The 21,564-nt window shown below is 42.3% G+C and overlaps 1 long non-coding RNA gene across 2 annotated transcripts; it reads right to left on the bottom strand.

Moving 5' to 3' along the window:
- Positions 1–17,208: 17,208 nt before the first annotated feature.
- On the bottom strand, positions 17,209–19,911 carry LOC147975251 (uncharacterized). Of its 2 annotated transcripts, none has more exons than XR_015600619.1 (2): positions 18,710–19,911; positions 17,209–17,807 (listed from the first exon to the last, which is right to left on the bottom strand). It is a non-coding gene; the product is annotated as an uncharacterized LOC147975251 (long non-coding RNA). The 2 variants fall into 2 exon arrangements; XR_015600620.1 differs by having other exon boundaries at positions 18,720–19,911.
- Between the last annotated feature and the right edge of the window lie 1,653 nt (positions 19,912–21,564).

Raw genomic sequence — 21,564 nt, 5'->3', positions numbered from 1 at the left:
TGGCGTTGTGTTTTTTATTTTTTGAACATGTAAATCCTAGGTTTTAATAAACTCCGAACTTCTCTGTTATTTCAATATGAACTTCACCTTTTTATATTTTGAGTAAAGAATTGTATTCGATTTTTATACGAAAAAAATCGAACATGGAAATACAAGGTGAACCTCTCTCGCAAGAATTTTTGAACTTCTCCGTACAGAGCACTTGAACAACTTTCAGCAAACCTTTTAAGCTTTTATTTTTCTATACATTTATTTCTCACCTGAAATGCATTCCTTGCAGTGCTTGAACTTCTCGTTGTTTTCACTATGAACTTCTGTCACATTTTTGTGTATATATATCGAATTACACCCAATTTGAAGGTCGGACGTGACTTTTTGCCATTTTAAAACATGTAATTGGAGGCCGGACGCCCGGCAATATAAATTCTAAAATGTGCACGGAGGAGCACGTGAACTTCTTGCAACAAACCTTTTATGCTTTTAGTTTTCTATTCTTATATTCTTATCTGAAGCGCATCCCCTGTAGTAGTTGAACTTCCCGCTGTTTTCACCTTAAACTTCTGTCACATATTTTTGTTCAACCTCTCTCACAAGAATTTTTTGAACTTTCTCGGCCCGAGCACTTGAACTTCTAGCAACAAAACTTTTATCCTTTGCCTTTTCATTCTTTTTTCATACAAATGCACACCGTGTAGTATGTGGACTTCTGGCAGTTATCAATTTGAACCTCTCTCGATTACGCGAAAATATCTGAGTCTTTTATAGACATTGAGCCACTCTACCTTTTTATTTGAACTTCGTTGTGTATTTTTAGAAATGTGAAAATTGGAGGTTTTGTAGAAACATGGAACTTATTTGTTATTTGAAATTGAACTTATTGGTTTTATTCTTTAGTAACTAGAAAAATCTGATTTTCCAAAGAAATATCAAACTGCTCCGCTTTTTCCAATTGAACTTCTTGGTTTTATTCTCTAGTGACGTGAAAACCTAAGTTTTTTATATACATTGAACTACTCCGTTTTTCGAAATTGACCTTCTTGGTTTTAATCTTTAGGATTGGGGAAAATCTGAGTTTTTGTAAACGTTAAACAACTTCATTTTTTAATTTTGGACTTCTTGGTATTATTAATTAGTAGCGGGAAAAAATCCTAGTTATGTAATAAATATCGAACTGCTCAATTATTTAAAGTTGAACTTCAAGGTCTTATTTCTAAAAGAAGGAAAAACTGTTTTATAAACTTTTTGAACTGCTCGATTCTTTCAATTTGACCTTCTTCATATTTTAATAAATATTGAACTTCTCCGTTACTTAAATTTGAACCACTAGTGTTTTTTCTGGAAATGGAGAAAATACCATTCTTCTGTATAATTTTTGAACCGATGTGCTTTTTTTATTTGAACTTCTTGGTTTATTTTTATTAAAGGTGAAAACCCAAGTTTCATAATTAACAAAGAACTTCTCCGCTATTTTAATTTGAACTTCTATGTTTTAAAACAAGTGTTCAATTTTTTCCTTTTCTCATTTTTTTACTGTTCACTTTAGTTACATGATGTTTTACAATGGAACATTTTTGTAAAACCATGGATTCACAAGATTCACTTGTAAACTGATATTTTTCATGTGTTCAACTCTCGTTTCTTGGACTCCCAAGGTGTTTTGTTTTTTGGAAAGCGATTTGTTTGAACTATCAACGACAGAAACTATGAACTTCTACCTCACAAAAAAAAGAAACTATGAACTTCTCACCCATAGAAAGGGTGGCTCGTGAGGGAGGGGGGAGGGCTGGGCTGGTGGGGGCCTGAGCCGCCGGCGCTTAATGGAGGTGCTAGCCTGGCCGGTCGATGGTGAAGAAAGGCTGGCTCATCATGACGTGGCTGAGAAAGTGGGGCGTGTGGGGGTGAGGTGTTGGCGTGTGGCGGCAGTGAGTGGTGAACTGCGCATCGGCGGCTGGATCCGGGCCTGCGGAGTGGCACGTGTGGTTACATGCGGCGACGGTGGCGGTCCAGGGGCTGGTGGGTGGGGGCGCCGATGGGTCGGTCGGTGGGAGTTGGGGATCGAGGGAGTGCGGGGGGTGGGGGGTGGATGGCCGTGGGGATTTTTTTCTTTGTTCCAGCTAGTTCGGGAATTTGGGAACATGTGAATGACTCCTATATAGCGGAGAAGTTTTCATAATATCTATTCTAATCCTGGGACTAGAATAGTGTTATTGTATATTACTACCTCTTGAGCACTACGTTGGTTTTCCCCGAAGAGGAAGGGATGATGCAGCAAAGTAGCGTAAGTATTTCCCTCAGTTTTTGAGAACCAAGGTATCAATCCAGTAGGAGGCTACGTGCGAGTCCCTCGTACCTGCACAAAACAAATAAATCCTCGCAACCAACGCGAATAGGGGTTGTTAATCCCTACACGGCCACTTACGAGAGTGAGATATGATAGATATGATAAGATAATATTTTTGGTATTTTTGTGATAAAGATGCAAAGTAAAATAAAGGCAAAGTAAAAAAGCAAAGGAAATAACTAAGTTGTAGGAGATTAATATGATAAAGATAGACCCGGGGGCCATAGGTTTCACTATTGGCTTCTCTCGAGAGCATAAGTATTCTACGGTGGGTGAACAAATTACTATTGAGCAATTGACAGAATTAAGCATAGTTATGAGAATATCTAGGTATGATCATGTATATAGGCATCACGTCCAAGACAAGTAGACCGACTCCTGCCTGCTTCTACTACTATTACTCCACTCATCGACCGCTATCCAGCATGCATCTAGAGTATTAAGTTAAAAATAGAGTAATGCCTTAAGCAAGATGACATGATGTGGAGGGATAAACTCATGCAATATGATGAAAACCCCATCTTGTTATCCTCGATGGCAACAATACAATACGTACCTTGCTACCCCTACTGTCACTGGGAAAGGACACCGCAAGATTGAACCCAAAGCTAAGCACTTCTCCCATTGAAAGAAAGATCAATCTAGTAGGCCAAACCAAACTGATAATTCGAAGAGACTTGCAAAGATAACCAATCATACATAAAAGAATTCAGAGAAGATTCAAATATTGTTCATAGATAGACTTGATCATAAACCCACAATTCATCGGTCTCAACAAACACACCGCAAAAAGAAGATTACATCGAATAGTTCTCCACAAGAGAGGGGGAGAACATTGTATTGAGATCCAAAAAGAGAGAAGAAGCCATCTAGCTAATAACTATGGACCCGTAGGTCTGAGGTAAACTACTCACACTTCATCGGAGGGGCTATGGTGTTGATGTAGAAGCCCTCCATGATCGATGCCCCCTCCAGCGGAGCTCCGAAATAGGCCCCAAGATGGGATCTCGTGGATACAGAAAGTTGTGGCGGTGGAATTAGGTTTTTGGCTCCGTATCTGATCGTTTGGGGGTACGTAGGTATATATAGGAGGAAGTGGTACGTCGGTGGAGCAACAGGGGGCCCACGAGGGTGGAGGGCGTGCCTGGGGGGTAGGCGCGCCCCTACCTCATGGCCTCCTCTTTTGTGTCTTGGCGTAGGGTCCAAGTCTCCTGGGTCTTGTTCGTTGAGAAAATCGCGTTCCAAATGGTTTCATTCCGTTTGGACTCCGTTTGATATTCCTTTTCTTTGAAACCCTAAAACAGGCAAAAAACAGCAATTCTGGGCTGGGCCTCCGGTTAATAGGTTAGTCCCAAAAATAATATAAAAGTGGATAATAAAGCCCAATAATGTCCAAAACAGTAGATAATATAGCATGGAGCAATAAAAAATTATAGATACGTTGGAGACGTATCAAGCATCCCCAAGCTTAATTCCTGCTCGTCCTCGAGTAGGTAAATGATAAAAACAGAATTTTTGATGCGGAGTGCTACTTGGCATAATTTTAATGTAATTCTTCTTAATTGTGGTATGAATATTCAGATCCGAAAGATTCAAGACAAAAGTTCATATTGACATAGAAATATTAATACTTCAAGCATACTAACAAAGCAATTATGTCTTCTCAAAATAACATGGCCAAAGAAAGTTCATCCCTACAAAATCATATAGTTTAGTCATGCTCCATTTTCGTCACACAAGAATACTCTCATCATGCACAACCCCGATGACAAGCCAAGCAATTGTTTCATACTTTAGTAATCTCAAACCTATAAACTTTCACGCAATATATGAGTGCGAGCCATGGACATAGAACTATGGGTGGAATAGAATATAATGAGGGGGTTATGTGGAGAAGACAAAAATGAGAAAGTCTCACATCAATGAGGCTAATCAATGGGTTATGGAGATGCCCATCGATTGATGTTGATCCAAGGAGTAGGGATTGCCATGCAACGGATGCACTAGAGCTATAAATGTATGAAAGCTCAACAAAAGAAACTAAGTGGGTGTGCATCCAACTTGCTTGCTCACGAAGACCTAGGGAACTTGAGGAGGCCCATTGTTGGAATATACAAGCCAAGTTCTATAATGAAAATTCCCACTAGTATATGAAAGTGACAAAACAAGAGACTCTCTATCATGAAGATTATGGTGCTACTTTGAAGCACAAGTGTGGCAAAGGATAGTAACATTGTCCCTTCTCTCTTTTTCTCTCATTTTTTTGGGACTTCTCTTTTTATGGCCTTTCTCTTTTTTATGGCCTTTCTCTTTTTTTTATAATTCCTCACTTGGGACAATGCTCTAGAAAATGATGATCATCACACTTCTATTTATTTACAACTCAATGATTACAACTCGATACTAGAACAAAAGATGACTCTATATGAATGCCTCCGGTGGTGTACCGGGATATGTAATGGACCAAGAGTGACATGTATGAAAGAATTATGAACGGTGGCTTTGCCACAAATACTATGTCAACTACATGATCATGCTAAGCAATATGAAAATAATGAATGTGTCATGATAAACGGAACGGTGGAAAGTTGCATGGCAATATATCTCGGAATGGCTATGGAAATGCCATAATAGGTAGGTATGGTGGCTGTTTTGAGGAAGATATAAGGAGGTTTATGTGTGAAAGAGCGTATCATATCACGGGGTTTGGATGCACCGGCGAAGTTTGCGCCAACTCTCAATGTGAGAAAGGGCAATGCACGGTACCGAAGAGGCTAGCAAGGATGGAAGGGTGAGAGTGCGTATAATCCATGGACTCAACATTAGTCATAAAGAACTCACATACTTATTGCAAAAATCTACAAGTCATCAAAAACCTCGGCACTACGCGCATGCTCCTAGGGGGATAGATTGGTAGGAAAAGACCATCGCTCGTCCCCGACCGCCACTCATAAGGAGGACAATCAAATAACACCTCATGTTTCAAATTTGTTACATAACGTTTAACATACGTGCATGCTACGGGACTTGCAAACTTCAACACAAGCATTTCTCAATTTCACAACTACTCAACTAGCACGACTTTGATATTATTACCTCCATATCTCAAAGCAATCATCAAGCATCAAACTTTTCTTAGTATTCAAAACACTCATAAGAAAATTTTACTAATCTTGAATACCTAGCATATTAGGATTTTAAGAAAATTACAATGCTATTTAAGACTCTCAAAATAATCTAAGTGAAGCATGAGAGATCAATAGTTTCTATAAAACAAATCCACCACCGTGCTCTACAAGATATAAGTGAAGTACTAGAGCAAAACTATATAACTCAAAAGATATAAGCGAAGCACATAGAGTATCCTAGCAAATTCCAAATCATGTATGGCTCTCTCAAAAGGTGTGTACAGCAAGGATGATTGTGGTAAACTAAAAAGTAAAGACTCAAATCATACAAGACGCTCCAAGCAAAACACATATCATGTGGCGAATAAACATATAGCTCCAAGTAAAGTTACCGATAGAAGTAGACGAAAGAGGGGATGCCTTCCGGGGCATCCCCAAGCTTTGGATTTTAGGTGTCCTTAGATTATCTTGGATCTGCCATGGGCATCCCCAAGCTTAGACTCTTTCCACTCCTTGTTCCATAATCCATCAAATCTTTACCCAAAACTTGAAAACTTCACAACACAAAACTCAAAGTAGAAAATCTCGTGAGCTCCGTTAGCGAAAGAAAACAAAAGACCACTTCAAGGTACTGTAATGAACTCATTATTTATTTATATTGGTATTAAACCTACTATATTCTAACTTCTATATGGTTCATAAACTATTTTATTAGCCATAGATTCATCAAAATAAGCAAACAACACACGAAAAACAGAATCTGTCAAAAACAGAACAGTCTGTAGTAATCTGTAGCTAGCGCAAGATCTGGAACCCCAAAAATTCTAAAATAAATTTCTGGACGTGAGAAATTTATCTATTAATCATCTTCAAAAAGAATTAACTAAATATCACTTTCCAAATAAAAATGGCAGTAGTTCTCATGAGCGCTAAAGTTTCTGTTTTTTACAGCAAGTGTAACAAGACTTTCCCCAAGTCTTCCCAACGGTTCTACTTGGCACAAACACTAATTAAACATAAAAAACACAACAAAAACAGAGTCTAGATAAATTATTTATTACTAAACATGAGCAAAAAGCAAGGAATAAAAATAAAATTGGGTTGCCTCCCAACAAGCCCTATCGTTTAACGCCCCTAACTAGGCATAACAAGCAAGGATAGATCTAGGTATTGCCATAATAGTAAGATAGATTATTAAAACTCATTTCATATTCTCTACGTTCGGCAACATGTTTTCTTTGAGGCAAGCAAAAGTAATCAAAAGGGCTAAATTTAATGGGACAAAAGTCCCCAAGATCAACCTTGAGAGGTATAGGTTCCTCCTTTGGTCCTTCATAGTGCACAACCAATTCATCATTATAAGCATTCTTTTGACAGAACTTTGTGAGCCTATATTCAAGAGAATATCCTAGTTAATTATTTCTAATAGCCAAATCATCATTAAGTTCAGAAATTCTATCAACTAAAACATTGGTAGGAGCCCCTTTTCTAAGATTTTCATTGAAAGCAACATAGTCTAGAGATTGAAAACGCATTATTTCTTCTTGATCAAAGAGGATAGCCTCTATGGGAGGACGGCAAACGTCCACCCTATAATGTGCAAAGATTTCTTTGGCCTCTTTTATTATGAATCTAAACTCATGAGCCAAAAAGATAGTAGCAGCACGCTTAACAGAAGAATGCTCAGTATTAGAAAATTCCAGGGAAATCCTTTGTATGCAAGGATGCATGTGCATGAATTGTCTTTCAAGTTCAACTACAAGCATGGCAATAGCATCCGCAAGACTACTAGTTCTATGAAGGATAGAACTACCCATAGAAGGTAAAGCACCGGCACAAGTAAAGAAATCTTGAATAACTCCTTTTCCAATAATATTACCACTACCAATACAGAATTTTTTTGTATGTAAGATGGGTGGTTCTTTAGCAGAAGCATCAGAATTTTTATGATATTATTATTGTCCATATCGACAATAATTTCTCCAATTTCGAACATAGAGGCGGAAGGTAAATGACTAGCCATAACGACAAGCAAACAAACTAACACACAAGCAAACAAAAAAAACAAGCGGGCAAAAAGAGGCAAATGGAGAAAGAGATGGAGGATAGAGAGAGAGAGAGAGGGCGAATAAATGGCAAGGGTGAAGTGGGGGAGAGGAAAACAAGAGGCAAATGGAAAATAATGTAATGCGGGAGATAAGGGTATGTGATGGGTACTTGGTATATTGACTTTTGCGTAGACCTCCCCGGCAACGGCGCCAGAAATCCTTCTTACTACCTCTTGAGCACTGCATTGGTTTTCCCCGAAGAGGAAGGGATGATGCGGCAAAGTAGCGTAAGTATTTCCCTCAGTATTTGAGAACCAAGGTATCAATCCAGTAGGAGGCTACGTGCAAGTCCCTCATACCTGCACAAAACAAATAAATCCTCGCAACCAACGCGAATAGGGGTTGTCAATCCCTACACGGCCACTTACGAGAGTGAGATCTGATAGATATGATAAGATAATATTTTTGGTATTTTTGTGATAAAGATGCAAAGTAAAATAAAGGCAAAGTAAAAAAGCAAAGGAAATAACTAAGTTGTAGGAGATTAATATGATAAAGAAAGACCCGGGGGCCATAGGTTTCACTAGTGGCTTCTCTCGAGAGCATAAGTATTCTACGGTGGGTGAACAAATTACTGTTGAGCAATTGACAGAATTAAGCATAGTTATGAGAACATCTAGGTATGATCATGTATATAGGCATCACGTCCGAGACAAGTAGACCGACTCCTGCCTGCATCTACTACTATTACTCCACTCATCGAGCGCTTGTTGGAAATATGCCCTAGAGGCAATAATAAATTGATTATTATTATATTTCCTTTTTCATGATAATCGTTTATTATCCATGCTAGAATTGTATTGATAGGAAACTCAGATACATGTGTGGATACATAGACAACAACATGTCCCTAGTAAGCCTCTAGTTGACTAGCTCGTTGATCAATAGATGGTTACGGTTTCCTGACCATGGACATTGGATGTCGTTGATAACGGGATCACATCATTAGGAGAATGATGTGATGGACAAGACCCAATCCTAAGCCTAGCACAAAGATCGTGTAGTTCGTATGCTAAAGCTTTTCTAATGTCAAGTATCATTTCCTTAGACCATGAGATTGTGAAACTCCCGGATACCGTAGGAGTGCTTTGGGTGTGCCAAATGTCACAACGTAACTGGGTGGCTATAAAGGTACACTACAGGTATCTCCGAAAGTGTCTGTTGGGTTGGCACAAATCGAGACTGGGATTTTTCACTCCGTGTAACGGAGAGGTATCTCTGGGCCCACTCGGTAGGACATCATCATAATGTGCAAAATGTGATCAAGGAGTTGATCACGGGATGATGTGTTACGGAACGAGTAAAGAGACTTTCCGGTAACGAGATTGAACAAGGTATCGGGATACCGACGATCGAATCTCGGGCAAGTATCATACCGCTAGACAAAGGGAATTGTACACGGGATTGATTGAATCCTTGACATCGTGGTTCATCTGATGAGATCATCATGGAGCATGTGGGAGCCAACATGGGTATCCAGATCCTGCTGTTGGTTATTGACCGGAGAGTTGTCTCGGCCATGTCTGCATGACTCCCGAGCCCATAGGGTCTACACACTTAAGGTTCGATGATGCTAGGGTTATAGGGAAAGTATGTACGCGGTTACCGAATGTTGTTTGGAGTCCCGTATGAGATCCTGGACATCACGAGGAGTTCTGGAATGGTCCGGAGGTAAAGATTGATATATAGGAAGTATGGTTTTGGCCACCGGAAGTGTTCCGGGCATCACCGGTAGTGTACCGGGACCACCGGAGGGGTCCGGGGGTCCACCGAGAGGGGCCACGGGCCCCGGAGGCATACATGGGCCAAGTGTGAGAAGGGACCAGCCCCTAGGTGGGCTGGGGCGCCTCCCCACCAAGTCCCATGCGCCTGGAGAGAAGAGGGGGGCAAACCCTAAGGGCAGATGGGCCCTAAGGCCCATGCCTGGTGCGCCTCCCTCTCCCCCCCACTTGGCCGCCACCCTAGATGGGGATTGGTGCTGCCGCCACCCCTAGGGTGGAAAACCTAGGTGGGGGCGCAGCCCTCCCTCTCCCCCTATATGTAGTGGAGGCAAAGGGGCATCCCAACACATGAAGTCCTTCCCTTGTTGGCGCAGCCCTACCCCTCTCCCTCCTCGTCTCTCGTAGTGCTTGGCAAAGCCCTGCTGGAGTCCAACGCTCCTCCACCACCACCACGCCGTCGTGCTGCTGCTGGATGGAGTCTTCCCCAACCTCTCCTTCTCCCCTTGCTGGATCAAGGCGTAGGAGACGTCACCGGGCTATATGTGTGTTGAACGCGGAGGTGCCGTCCGTTCGGCGCTAGGATCATCGGTGATTTGGATCACGACGAGTACGACTCCATCAACCCCGTTCACTTGAACGCTTCCACTTAGCAATCTACAAGGGTATGTAGATGCACTCTCCTTCCCCTCGTTGCTAGATTACTCCATAGATTGATCTTGGTGATGCGTAGAAAATTTTAAATTTCTGCTACGATCCCCAACAGTGGTATCAGAGCTAGGTTTATGCGTAGTTTCTATGCACGAGTAGAACACAAAGTAGTTGTGGGCGTCGATTTTGTCAATTTACTTGTCGTTACTAGTCTTATCTTGATTCGGCGGCATCGTGGGATGAAGCGGCCTGGACCGACCTTACACGTACTCTTATGTGAGACTGGTTCCACCGACTGACATGCACTAGTTGCATAAGGTGGCTAGCGGGTGTCTGTCTCTCCCACTTTAGTCGGATCGGATTCGATGAAAAGGGTCCTTATGAAGAGTAAATAGAAATTGGCATATCACGTTGTGGTTTTCGCGTAGGTAAGAAACGTTCTTGCTAGAAACCTATAGCAGCCACATAAAAACTTGCAACAACAATTAGAGGACGTTTAACTTCTTTTTGCAGCATATGCCTTGTGATGTGATATGGCCAAAAGGATGTGATGAATGATATATGTGATGTATGAGATTGATCATGTTCTTGTAATAGGAATCACGACTTGCATGTCGATGAGTATGACAACCGGCAGGAGCCATAGGAGTTGTCTTAATTTATTTATGACATGCGTGTCAACATAAACGTCATGTAATTACTTTACTTTATTGCTAAAGCGTTAGCCATAGTAGTAGAAGTAATAGATGACGAGACAACTTCAAGAAGACACGATGATGGAGATCATGGTGTCATGCCGGTGACAACGATGATCATGGAGCCCCGAAGATGGAGATCAAAAGGAGCAAAATGATATTGGCCATATCATGTCACTATTTGATTGCATGTGATGTTTATCATGTTTTACCTCTTATTTGCTTAGGACGATGGTAGCTTAAATAAGATGATCCCTCACTAAAATTTCAAGAATTGTGTTCCCCCTAACTGTGCACCGTTGCGAAGGTTCGTTGTTTCGAAGCACCACGTGATGATCGGGTGTGATAGATTCTAACGTTCGAATACAACGGGTGTAAGCCAGATTTACACACGCAATACACTTAGGTTTAATTGACGAGCCTAGCATGTACAAACATGGCCTCGGAACACGGAAGACCGAAAGGTCGAGCATGAGTCGTATAGAAGATACGATCAACATGAAGATGTTCACCGATGTTGACTAGTCCGTCTCACATGATGATCAGACACGGCCTAGTTGACTCGGATCATGTTTCACTTAGATGACTAGAGGGATGTCTATCTGAGTGGGAGTTCATTAAATAATTTGATTAGATGAACCCAATTATCATGAACATAGTCTAAATTGTCTTTGCAAATATGTTGTAGATAAATAGCTCATGTTGTAGCTCCCTGTTTCAATACGTTCCTAGAGAAAGATTAAGTTGAAAGATATTGTAAGCAATGATGCGGACTAGGTCCGTAGTCCGAGGAGTGTCCTCACTGCTACACAGAAGGCTTACGTCTTTGATGCACCGCTCGATGTGCAAACCCCTACAACGTCGTCTATGGATGTTGTGAACACCTGACAGACACATCCTGATGACTACTTGATAGTTTAGTGCACCATACTTTACGGCTTAGAATCGGGATTCCAATGACGTTTTGAACGCCATAAGACATATGAGATGTTCCAAGAGCTGAAATTGGGATTGCAGGCTCATGCCTGTGTTGAGAGGTGTGAGACCTCTGACAAGTTCTTTTGCCAACAAGATGGAGGAGAATAGCTCAGCTAGTGAGAATGTGCTCAGAATGTCTGGGTCCTACAATCACTTGAATCAAGTGGGAGTTAAACTTCCAGATAAGATAGTGATTGATAGAGTTCTCTAGTCACTATCACTAAACTACTAGATCTTCGTGATGAACTATGACATGCAAGGGATGGAGTTGATCCCGGAGCTGTTCGCGGTGCTTAAGACCGCAAAAGGTAGAAATCAAGAAGGAGCATCAAGTGTTGATGGTTTAACAAGACCACTGGTTTCAAGAAGGGCAAGGGCTAAAAGGGAAACTTCATGGATGGCAAACCAGTTACCGCTCCAGTGAAGGAACCCAAGGTTGAACCCAAACCCGAGACTAAGTGCTTCTATTGTAAGGGGAACGGTCACTGGTATCGGAAGTACCCCAAATTCATGGTAGATAAGAAGGCTGGCAACTTCAACAAAGTAGATACGTGTTATTAATGTGTACCTCACTAGTTCTCTTGGTAGCACCTGGGTATTGGATACCGGTTCAGTTGCTATTATTGGTGACTTACAGCAAAAGCTACGGACTAAACGGAGACTGGCTAAGGGCGAGGTGACGATGTGTGTTGGAAGTATTTCCAAAGTTGATAAGATCACCATCGCACGCTCCATCTGCCTTCGGGATTAGTATTGAACCTAGATAAATGGTATCAGGTGTCTACGTTGAGCATGAATATGATTAGATCATGTTCATTGCAATACGGTTATTCATTTAAATTAGAGAATAATGGTTATTCTGTTTACATGAATAATACCTTTCATGGTCATGCACCCTATGTGAATGGTTCATTGAATCTCGGTCGTGGTAATACACATGTTCACGCCAAAAGATGTAGAGTTAATAATGATAGTACCACTTTCTTGTGGCACTGCCGCTTAGGTCATATTGGCGTAAGATGCATGAAGAAACTCCATATTGATGGATGTTTGGAGTCACTTGATTTTGAATCGCTTGACACATGCGAGCCATGCCTCATGGGCAGGATGACTAAGACCCCGTTTTCAGGTACAATGAAACGGGCAAGTGACTTGTTGGAAATCATACATGCTGATGCGTGTGATCCAATGAGAATTGAAGCGTGCAGTGGATATCGCTATTTTCTCATCTTCACTGACGATTTGAGTAGATATAGGTATATTTACTTAATGAAGCACAAGTCTGAAACGTTTGAAAAGTTCAAGCGATTTCAAAGTGAAGTCAAGAATCATCATAACAAGAAGATCAAATTCCTACGATCTGATCAATGAGAATTTCTGAGTTATGAGTTTGGCAAACACTTAAGACATTGTGGAATTGTTTCACAGTTGAAGCCACCTAGAACACCACAGGGTAATGGTGTGTCCGGACGTCGTAATCGAACCCTATGAGATATGGTGCGATCTATGATGTCTCTTACCAATCTACCGTTTTCATTTTGAGGATATGCATTAGAGACAGCTGCATTCACTTTAGATAGGACACCATATAAGTCTATTGAGACGACGCCGTATGAACATTGGTTTGGAAAGAAACCAAAGTTGTCATTTCATAATGTTTGGGGCTGCGATGCTTAAGGCTTCAGCCGGAGAAGCTCGAACCCAAAGCGGACAAACACATCTTCATAGGATACCCAAAGGTGACAGTTGGGTATACCTTCTATCTCAGATCCGAGGGCAAATTGTTTGTCGCTAAGAACGGGTCCTTTCTCGAGAAGGAGTTTCTCTCGAAAGAATTGAGTGGGAGGAAGATAGAACTTGATGAGGTTGTCGAACCTTTACTTCAACCAGAGAGTGATGCAACACAGAAAGATGTTTTCTGTGGCGCCTACGTTTGTTGAATAGGAAGTTAATGATAGTGATCATGAAGCTTCGGATCAAGTTGCTATCGAACCTCGTAGGTCGACAAGGATATGTACTACTCCTAAGTGGTACGGTAATCCTGTCTTAGATATCATGTTGTTAGACAACAATGAACCTACGAGCTATGGAGAAGCGATGGTGGGCCCGTATTCCGACAAATGGTTAGAAGCCATGAAATCCGAGATAGGATCCATATATCAGAACAAACTATGGACTTTGGTGGACTTGCCCAATGATCGGCAAGCCATTGAGATAAATGGATCTTTAAGAAGAAGACGGACGTGGGCGGTAATGTTACCGTCTATGAAGCTCGACTTGTGGGAAAGAGTCTTTTCACAAGTTCAAGGAGTTGACTACGATGAGAATTTCTCACCCATAGCGATGCTTAAGTCCGTCGGAATCATGTTAGCATTAGCTGTATTTTTCGATTATGAAATCTTACAGATGGATGTCAAAACAAGTTTTCTTACCAAGTTTTCATAAGAAAAGTTGTATGTGATACAATAAAAGGTTTTGTCGATCCTAAGGATGCTAAAAGGTATGCTGGCTCCAGCAATCCTTGTATGGACTAGAGCAAGCATCTCGGAATCGGAATATATGTTTTGATGGAGTGATCAAAGCTTTTAGGTTTATACAATGTTTGCTAGAAACTTGTATTTACAAGAAAGTGAGTGGGAGCACTACAACATTTCTGATAAGTATATGTGGATGACATATTGTTGATCCGAAATGATGTAGAATTTCTAGAAATCATAAATGGTTGTTTGAAGAGTGATTTTCAAAGGAAGACCTGGATAAAGCTGCTTACATATTGGGCATCAGGATCTATAGAAATAGATCAAGACGCCTGATGATACTTTCAAAGAATGAACACCTTGACATGTTTTTGAAGGAGTTCAAAATAGATCAGTCAAAGAAGGGGTTCTTACCTGAGTTGTAAGGCGTGAAGTTGAGTAAGACTCAAAGCTTGACCACGGCAGAAGAAAGAGGAAGGACGAAGGTCGTCCCCTATGCTCTTGTCATAGGCTCTATACGGTATGCCATGTTGAGTACCGCACCTGATGTGTGCCTTGCCACATGTCTGGCAAGAGGGTACAAAGGTGATCTAGGAATGGATCACCAGATAGCGGTCAAAATTGTCCTTACAGGAATAAGGAAATGTTTCTCGGTTATGGAGGTGATAAAGAGTTCGACATAAAGAGTTACGTCGATGCAAGATTAACACCTATCCGGATAGCTCTGAGTAGAGATACCGGATACGTATAATGGAGCAACAATTTGGAATAGCTCCAAGTGGAACGTGGTAGCATCATCAACGATATGACATAAAGTTTTGCGAAGTACATAGGGATCTGAATATGGCAAGACCCGTTGACTACAACCTCTCTCACAAGCATAACATGATCAAACCCAGAACTCTTTGAGTGTTTATCACATAGTGATGTGAACTAGATCATTGAGTCTAGTAGACTCTTGGATGTTGGTCACGTGGCGATGAGACCTGTGAGTGTTAATCACATGGCGATGTGAACTAGATTATTGACTCTAGTGCAAGTGGGAGACTATTGGAAATATGCCCTAGAGGCAATAATAAATTGATTATTATTATATTTCCTTGTTCATGATAATCGTTTATTATCCATGCTAGAATTGTATTGATAGGAAACTCAGATACATGTGTGGATACATAGACAACAACATGTCCCTAGTAAGCCTCTAGTTGACTAGCTCGTTGATCAATAGATGGTTACGGTTTCCTGACCATGGACATTGGATGTCGTTGATAACGGGATCACATCATTAGGAGAATGATGTGATGGACAAGACCCAATCCTAAGCCTAGCACAAAGATCGTGTAGTTCGTATGCTAAAGCTTTTCTAATGTCAAGTATCATTTCCTTAGACCATGAGATTGTGAAACTCCCGGATACCGTAGGAGTGCTTTGGGTGTGCCAAACGTCACAACGTAACTGGGTGGCTATAAAGGTACACTACAGGTATCTCCGAAAGTGTCTGTTGGGTTGGCACGAATCGAGACTGGGATTTTTCACTCCGTGTAACGGAGAGGTATCTCTGGGCCCACTCGGTAGGACATCATCATAATGTGCAAAATGTGATCAAGGAGTTGATCACGGGATGATGTGTTACAGAACGAGTAAAGAGACTTTCCGGTAACGAGATTGAACAAGGTATCGGGATACCGACGATCGAATCTCGGGCAAGTATCATACCGCTAGACAAAGGGAATTGTACACGGGATTGATTGAATCCTTGACATCATGGTTCATTCGATGAGATCATCATGGAGCATGTGGGAGCCAACATGGGTATCCAGATCCCGGTGTTGGTTATTGACCGGAGAGTTGTCTCGGCCATGTCTGCATGACTCCCGAGTCCGTAGGGTTTACACACTTAAGATTCGATGACGCTAGGGTTATAGGGAAAGTATGTACGCGGTTACCGAATGTTGTTCGGAGTCCCGGATGAGATCTCGGACGTCACAAGGAGTTCTGGAATGGTCCGGAGGTAAAGATTGATATATAGGAAGTATGGTTTTGGCCACCGGAAGTGTTCTGGGCATCACCGGTAGTGTACCGGGACCACCGGAGGGGTCCGGGGGTCCACCGGGAGGGGCCATGGGCCCCGGAGGCATACATGGGCCAAGTGTGAGAAGGGACCAGCCCCTAGGTGGGCTGGGGCGCCTCCCCACCAAGGCCCATGCACCTAGAGAGAAGAGGGGGGCAAACCCTAAGGGCAGATGGGCCCTAAAGCCCATGCCTGGTGCGCCTCCCTCTCCCCCCCCCCACTTGGCCACCACCCCAGATGGGGATTGGGGCTGCCGCCACCCCTAGGGTGGAAACCCTAGGTGGGGGAGCAGCCCTCCCTCCCCCTATATATAGTGGAGGCAAAGGGGCATCCCAACACATGTAGTCCTTCCCTTGTTGGCGCAGCCCTACCTCTCTCCTTCCTCGTCTCTCGTAGTGCTTGGCGAAGCCCTGCTGGAGTCCCGCGCTCCTCCACCACCACCACGCCATCGTGCTGCTGCTGGATGGAGTCTTCCCCCAACCTCTCCTTCTCCCCTTGCTGGATCAAGGCGTAGGAGACGTCACCGAGTTGTACGTGTGTTGAACGCGGAGGTGCCGTCCGTTCGGCGCTAGGATCATCGGTGATTTGGATCACGACGAGTATGACTCCATCAACCCCGTTCACTTGAACGCTTCCGCTTAGCGATCTACAAGGGTATGTAGATGCACTCTCCTTCCCCTCGTTGCTAGATTACCCCATAGATTGATCTTGGTGATGCATAAAAAAATTTAAATTTCTGCTACGATCCCCAACAGCGCTATCGAGCATGCATCTAGAGTATTAAGTTAAAAACAGAGTAACGCCTTAAGCAAGATGACATGATTTAGAGGGATAAACTCATGCAATATGACAAAAACCCCACCTTGTTATCCTCGATGGCAACAATACAATACGTGCCTTGCTGCCCCTACTGTCACTAGGAAAGGACACCACAAGATTGAACCCAAAGCTAAGCACTTCTCCCATTGAAAGAAAGATCAATCTAGTAGGCCAAACCAAACTGATAATCCGAAGAAACTTGCAAAGATAACCAATCATACATAAAAGAATTCAAAGAAGATTCAAATATTGTTCATAGATAGACTTGATCATAAACCCACAATTCATCGGTCTCAACAAATACACCGCAAAAAGAAGATTACATTGAATAGTTCTCCACAAGAGAGGTGGAGAACATTGTATTGAGATCCAAAAAGAGAGAAGAAGCCATCTAGCTAATAACTATGGACCCGTAGGTCTGAGGTAAACTACTCACACTTCATCGGAGGGGCTATGGTGTTGATGTAGAAGCCCTCCGTGATTGATGCCCCCTCCGGCGGAGCTTCGGAACATGCCCCAAGATGGGATCTCGTGGATACAAAAAGTTGCAGCGGTGGAATTAGGTTTTTGACTCCGTATCTGATCATTTGGGAGGTACGTAGGTATATATAGGAGGAAGGAGTACGTCGGTGGAGCAACAAGGGGCCCACGAGGGTGGAGGGCGCGCCTGGGGGGGTAGGCACGCCCCCCTACCTCGTGGCCTCCTCTTTTGTGTCTTTACGTAGGGTCCAAGTCTCCTGGGTCTTGTTTATTAAGAAAATCACGTCCTCGAAGGTTTCATTTCATTTGGACTCCGTTTGATATTCCTTTTCTTCGAAACCCTAAAACAGGCAAAAAACAGCAATTCTGAGCTGAGCCTCCGGTTAATAGGTTAGTTCCAAAAATAATATAAAAGTGGATATTAAAGCCCAATAATGTCCAAAACAGTAGATAATATAGCATGGAGCAATAAAAAATTATAGATAATATATATCAAGTTTAAAAATATGTACACCCCGTGCTTGACCTTCAGGGAGCTTGGATTCTTCTTTTTTACTTATTCTATTGCTAATCAAACTTCTATTTTTTCTTAACTATAGTATTTGAACTTTGTTGTTTTGACAGTATGAACTTCAAGAACATACACTATTACCGTACAATATGTAAACCCAGCAAAAGAAACAGTATAACATGTACATTCGGATGCCACAAAATCGTAAAATAAAATAGCACATGAAATTAGAAGCAGCGGCAGCAAACAACACTTCGGTTTTGAGGGCTTCGGGTGACTACACTCCGACAAAGCTACAATCCGATGGTAGTCATGCCCGTATAGTTTTTAATTCTTTGTATTACTCTACAGTCAGCTTCATATGCTCCATAGTCATAAAATCAAAAAGCAACAAATAACTGAACACCGCAATATCAAATAAGACCAGCAGCCAGCAATCTCTTCTTGTTTCCAAACTATCTTTGTAATAGTAAGAATTAAAGATGCTAGACGAAGTTAAACTCCATTTATTGTTCTTTTCTAAAAATTTTGCAACAAGATACGAGGGCATCGGGGGCCACACAAGCGGCATTGCGGCATGGAGCAGGGCGTCGGGAGTAGCTGTGTACATAAACTTCACCAGTGTAAAATCTTTGAGGAAAAATAGCTTTTTTTCTTTTGTTTGAGGCACAAACACAAACAACTAATAAGAGCCAGAGGGCAAGCGAGCTTAACAAGGTACTACGTAATTACCAAACTACACCTTTTGCTTGACCTTTCCTCCACATGTACAGTACACTGCTGCAACCCATCTCTTGCCTTCTGACCTCCTTGTACTGCTGGTAGCGCTCAGGTAGTCCTTTCCATGTTCACCAGCACAAAATAACATACTAGACTAGAAAAATAGAGCTACATACCAAGTGGAAGTATGGCTGATCCATTACCAGTCTTCGTCAGTTCTATAATGCCTCAAATTAAATGTTAGAAAGCAGAAGTAGACAGACAACAATAGCAAAACAAAGGACGGCTTGCAACTGAAGAAATCGATTTCAAGCTCCAAGTACTATAGCAGCATATGGCAAAGCTAGCAAATAGCAACTTCAACCAGCAAAAGGGCACAACATAGAGCAACTCTAGTAGTGCAGTAGGCAGATTTACATGGAAGAGCAGCAGAAGTTAACACATTCAAGCAAGAGATGATGGGGAAGGTCGGTCAGAAGTGCCGGAGCAGGTCATGTATGAGAGATGCCAAGGCAGGAGGTAGATCCAGCGGGTGGATGGGGGCATCTACGACGGATCAAAGCTGGTGTCCTGAGCCATATTTGGTGGCAGCAACATGTGTGGGCAGAGGCCGCTGGGAAGGATTTGACGATCCTCGTCGGTGGTTCTACTGTCCTGTGCACTGCAGTTGAATCACCCCAATGATGGCAGCAGCCAGCGATAGCTGTAGAGTGGAGCTGCAGGACTCGGGGTGTTTCGCTGGAGAAATCGAGGGATTTGGAGACGCGCTCGCACGCGATGCACAAGGGGGCGATGCCGAGTAGTGTCCACTGGACACGATGTGCTGGTGCCGGCCCGGGGAGCCTGGGAGGCCGGGGTAGGAGGCAGGTGGTCACGGCGCGCATGGTGGCAGCCGGATCCCGGGCCTCAAGCGTCCGGGATGCGGGAGCCTGGCGGTGGCGCACCTAGTGGTGGGGAGGTCGTTGGGGTGGAGGGCGGTGGCCGTTGGGGATGAGGCTCGCCGGCCGTGGCGGAGGAGGCTCGCCAGCGGTAGGAAGGGGAGGCACGTGGAGGCGGCGGCAAGATCCAGGGAGGATGGAGGCGGTGGCGAGATCCAGGGAGGGTGGCGGTGGCGACGCGATCCAGAGAGGGTGAGGCGGGGGAAGAAGGTGGACTCGGGGTGGGACTATGCGCGAGGGGAGGTGGACTGGGTCTTTTTTTCTTGACACTGTCGGTTCGGGAGTTCGGGGACATCCGCATCGCGCCCTATATATGGCGCCCCGTGATCCAAATAGTTATTCTAATACTGTGATTAGAATAGTGCTACTCTATATATATATATATATATATACATAAACACTATTCTGATCACGGGATCAGAATAATATTCTGATCACAACCTGACCTGCCCCGCTAGTACTACGTTGAACTTCCCTGTGAACTAGGTTGAACTTGCGCCAACATTGCCCAAATGGGGCTTGCGATATACCGTTGGAAAGCTATGGACCCCAATATCATGACCCAACTTAAATTTTTGGCAAAATATAAGCGGTTTAAGAGCAGTTTTGAAAACCGTTTTTTCTTCACACAAAAAACGTGAATCGTATTTTCGATCGCATTTCTAAACCATTTATCGGAATGAGGAATATAATATGGCGTTGGAAAGCTGCTGTAAAACTGCTCCTTCCACATGTTGAAAGTTTTCTCTAATTCCCTATGGTTAAAGAGTAATTTGAAAAAACGTAAAATTTTGTAAACCGAACAGCTGAGTTCATTTTTTCGATGTCATTTCTAAACGGCTAATCCAATGGAGGCATATGATACGGCGTTGGAAAGCTTATGAAAATGCGCTACTTTTTGATCTTGAAAGTTTTTTCCTAATTTTGAATGGTTTAAGAGTAATTTAGAAAATGGTCCAAGTCCTACCGAGTTCGTATTTTCGAGCTAATTTTTTAACCGTGCGTCCGAATGCAGCAAATGATATGGCATTGGAAAGCTTGAAGAAATGCGAAACTTATTTGTATGTATTCTTTCTCCCAATTCTTTATGGTTTTAAGTCAGTTTTGAAAATGGCAAAAAACATATTTTCGCCGTAATTTCTACAAACTTTATCGGAATGGGGCAAATAATATACCGCTGAAAAGCACGGAAAATGCGAAAGTTTTTCATGTTGATGGTTTTCTCTGATTCTATCCATTTTCAAGTAATTTCGAAAACGGCGGGATCATGCATTCTGCCTTTATCGCGAAACAGATTCTTCGAAAATGCACCGCGTGAAGAACCTGAACTTCTCGGAGCGTGTACCTGAACTTCACTGTTTTTTCACGTGATTTTTTTTCTCGTAGCTCTCCATCCACTCACCGGAATTAAGCAAGTGATATACCGGTGGAAAGCTGCTGTAAACACGCAACTTTCCCGTGTTGATCGTTATTTCATACTCGCGACGATTTTAAAACTTTTTCATGTAAAATTCATTCAGTGCATTAGTTGAACTTCCTGCTGTTTTCACGTTGAACTTCTCTGACGTATTTTTGTTTGTAATTTTCCCATCCATTCGTTAGTGTTACACAAATGATACTCATTTTGTACAAACTCCTCTCATAATAATTTTTTTAACTTTCTCCGACCGAGGAGTTGAACTTATAACAACAAAACTTTTAGTCATTGCTTTCTTATTCTTTTTTTAATGCAAAATACACTCTATGTAGTACGTGAACTTCTGGCAGTTATCAATCGAACTTCTCTCGTTTACGTGAAAATATCTGAATTTTTTATAAATATTTATCTGAATTTCTTAATATATTTTTTATGAATTTCGAAGCGCTCTATTTTTAAAAAGTTGAACTTCTTGTTATTTTATTTTTGAACTTCTTGTTTCCATTCTTTAA

The sequence above is a fragment of the Triticum urartu genome, chromosome 4A, assembly GCF_056163025.1.
Source record: "Triticum urartu cultivar PI428250 chromosome 4A, HENAU_Tu73, whole genome shotgun sequence".
Lineage (NCBI taxonomy): Eukaryota > Viridiplantae > Streptophyta > Magnoliopsida > Poales > Poaceae > Triticum > Triticum urartu.
The sequence above is the reverse complement of the archived record's forward strand: the minus strand, read 5'-3'. Positions and strand labels throughout refer to the sequence as shown.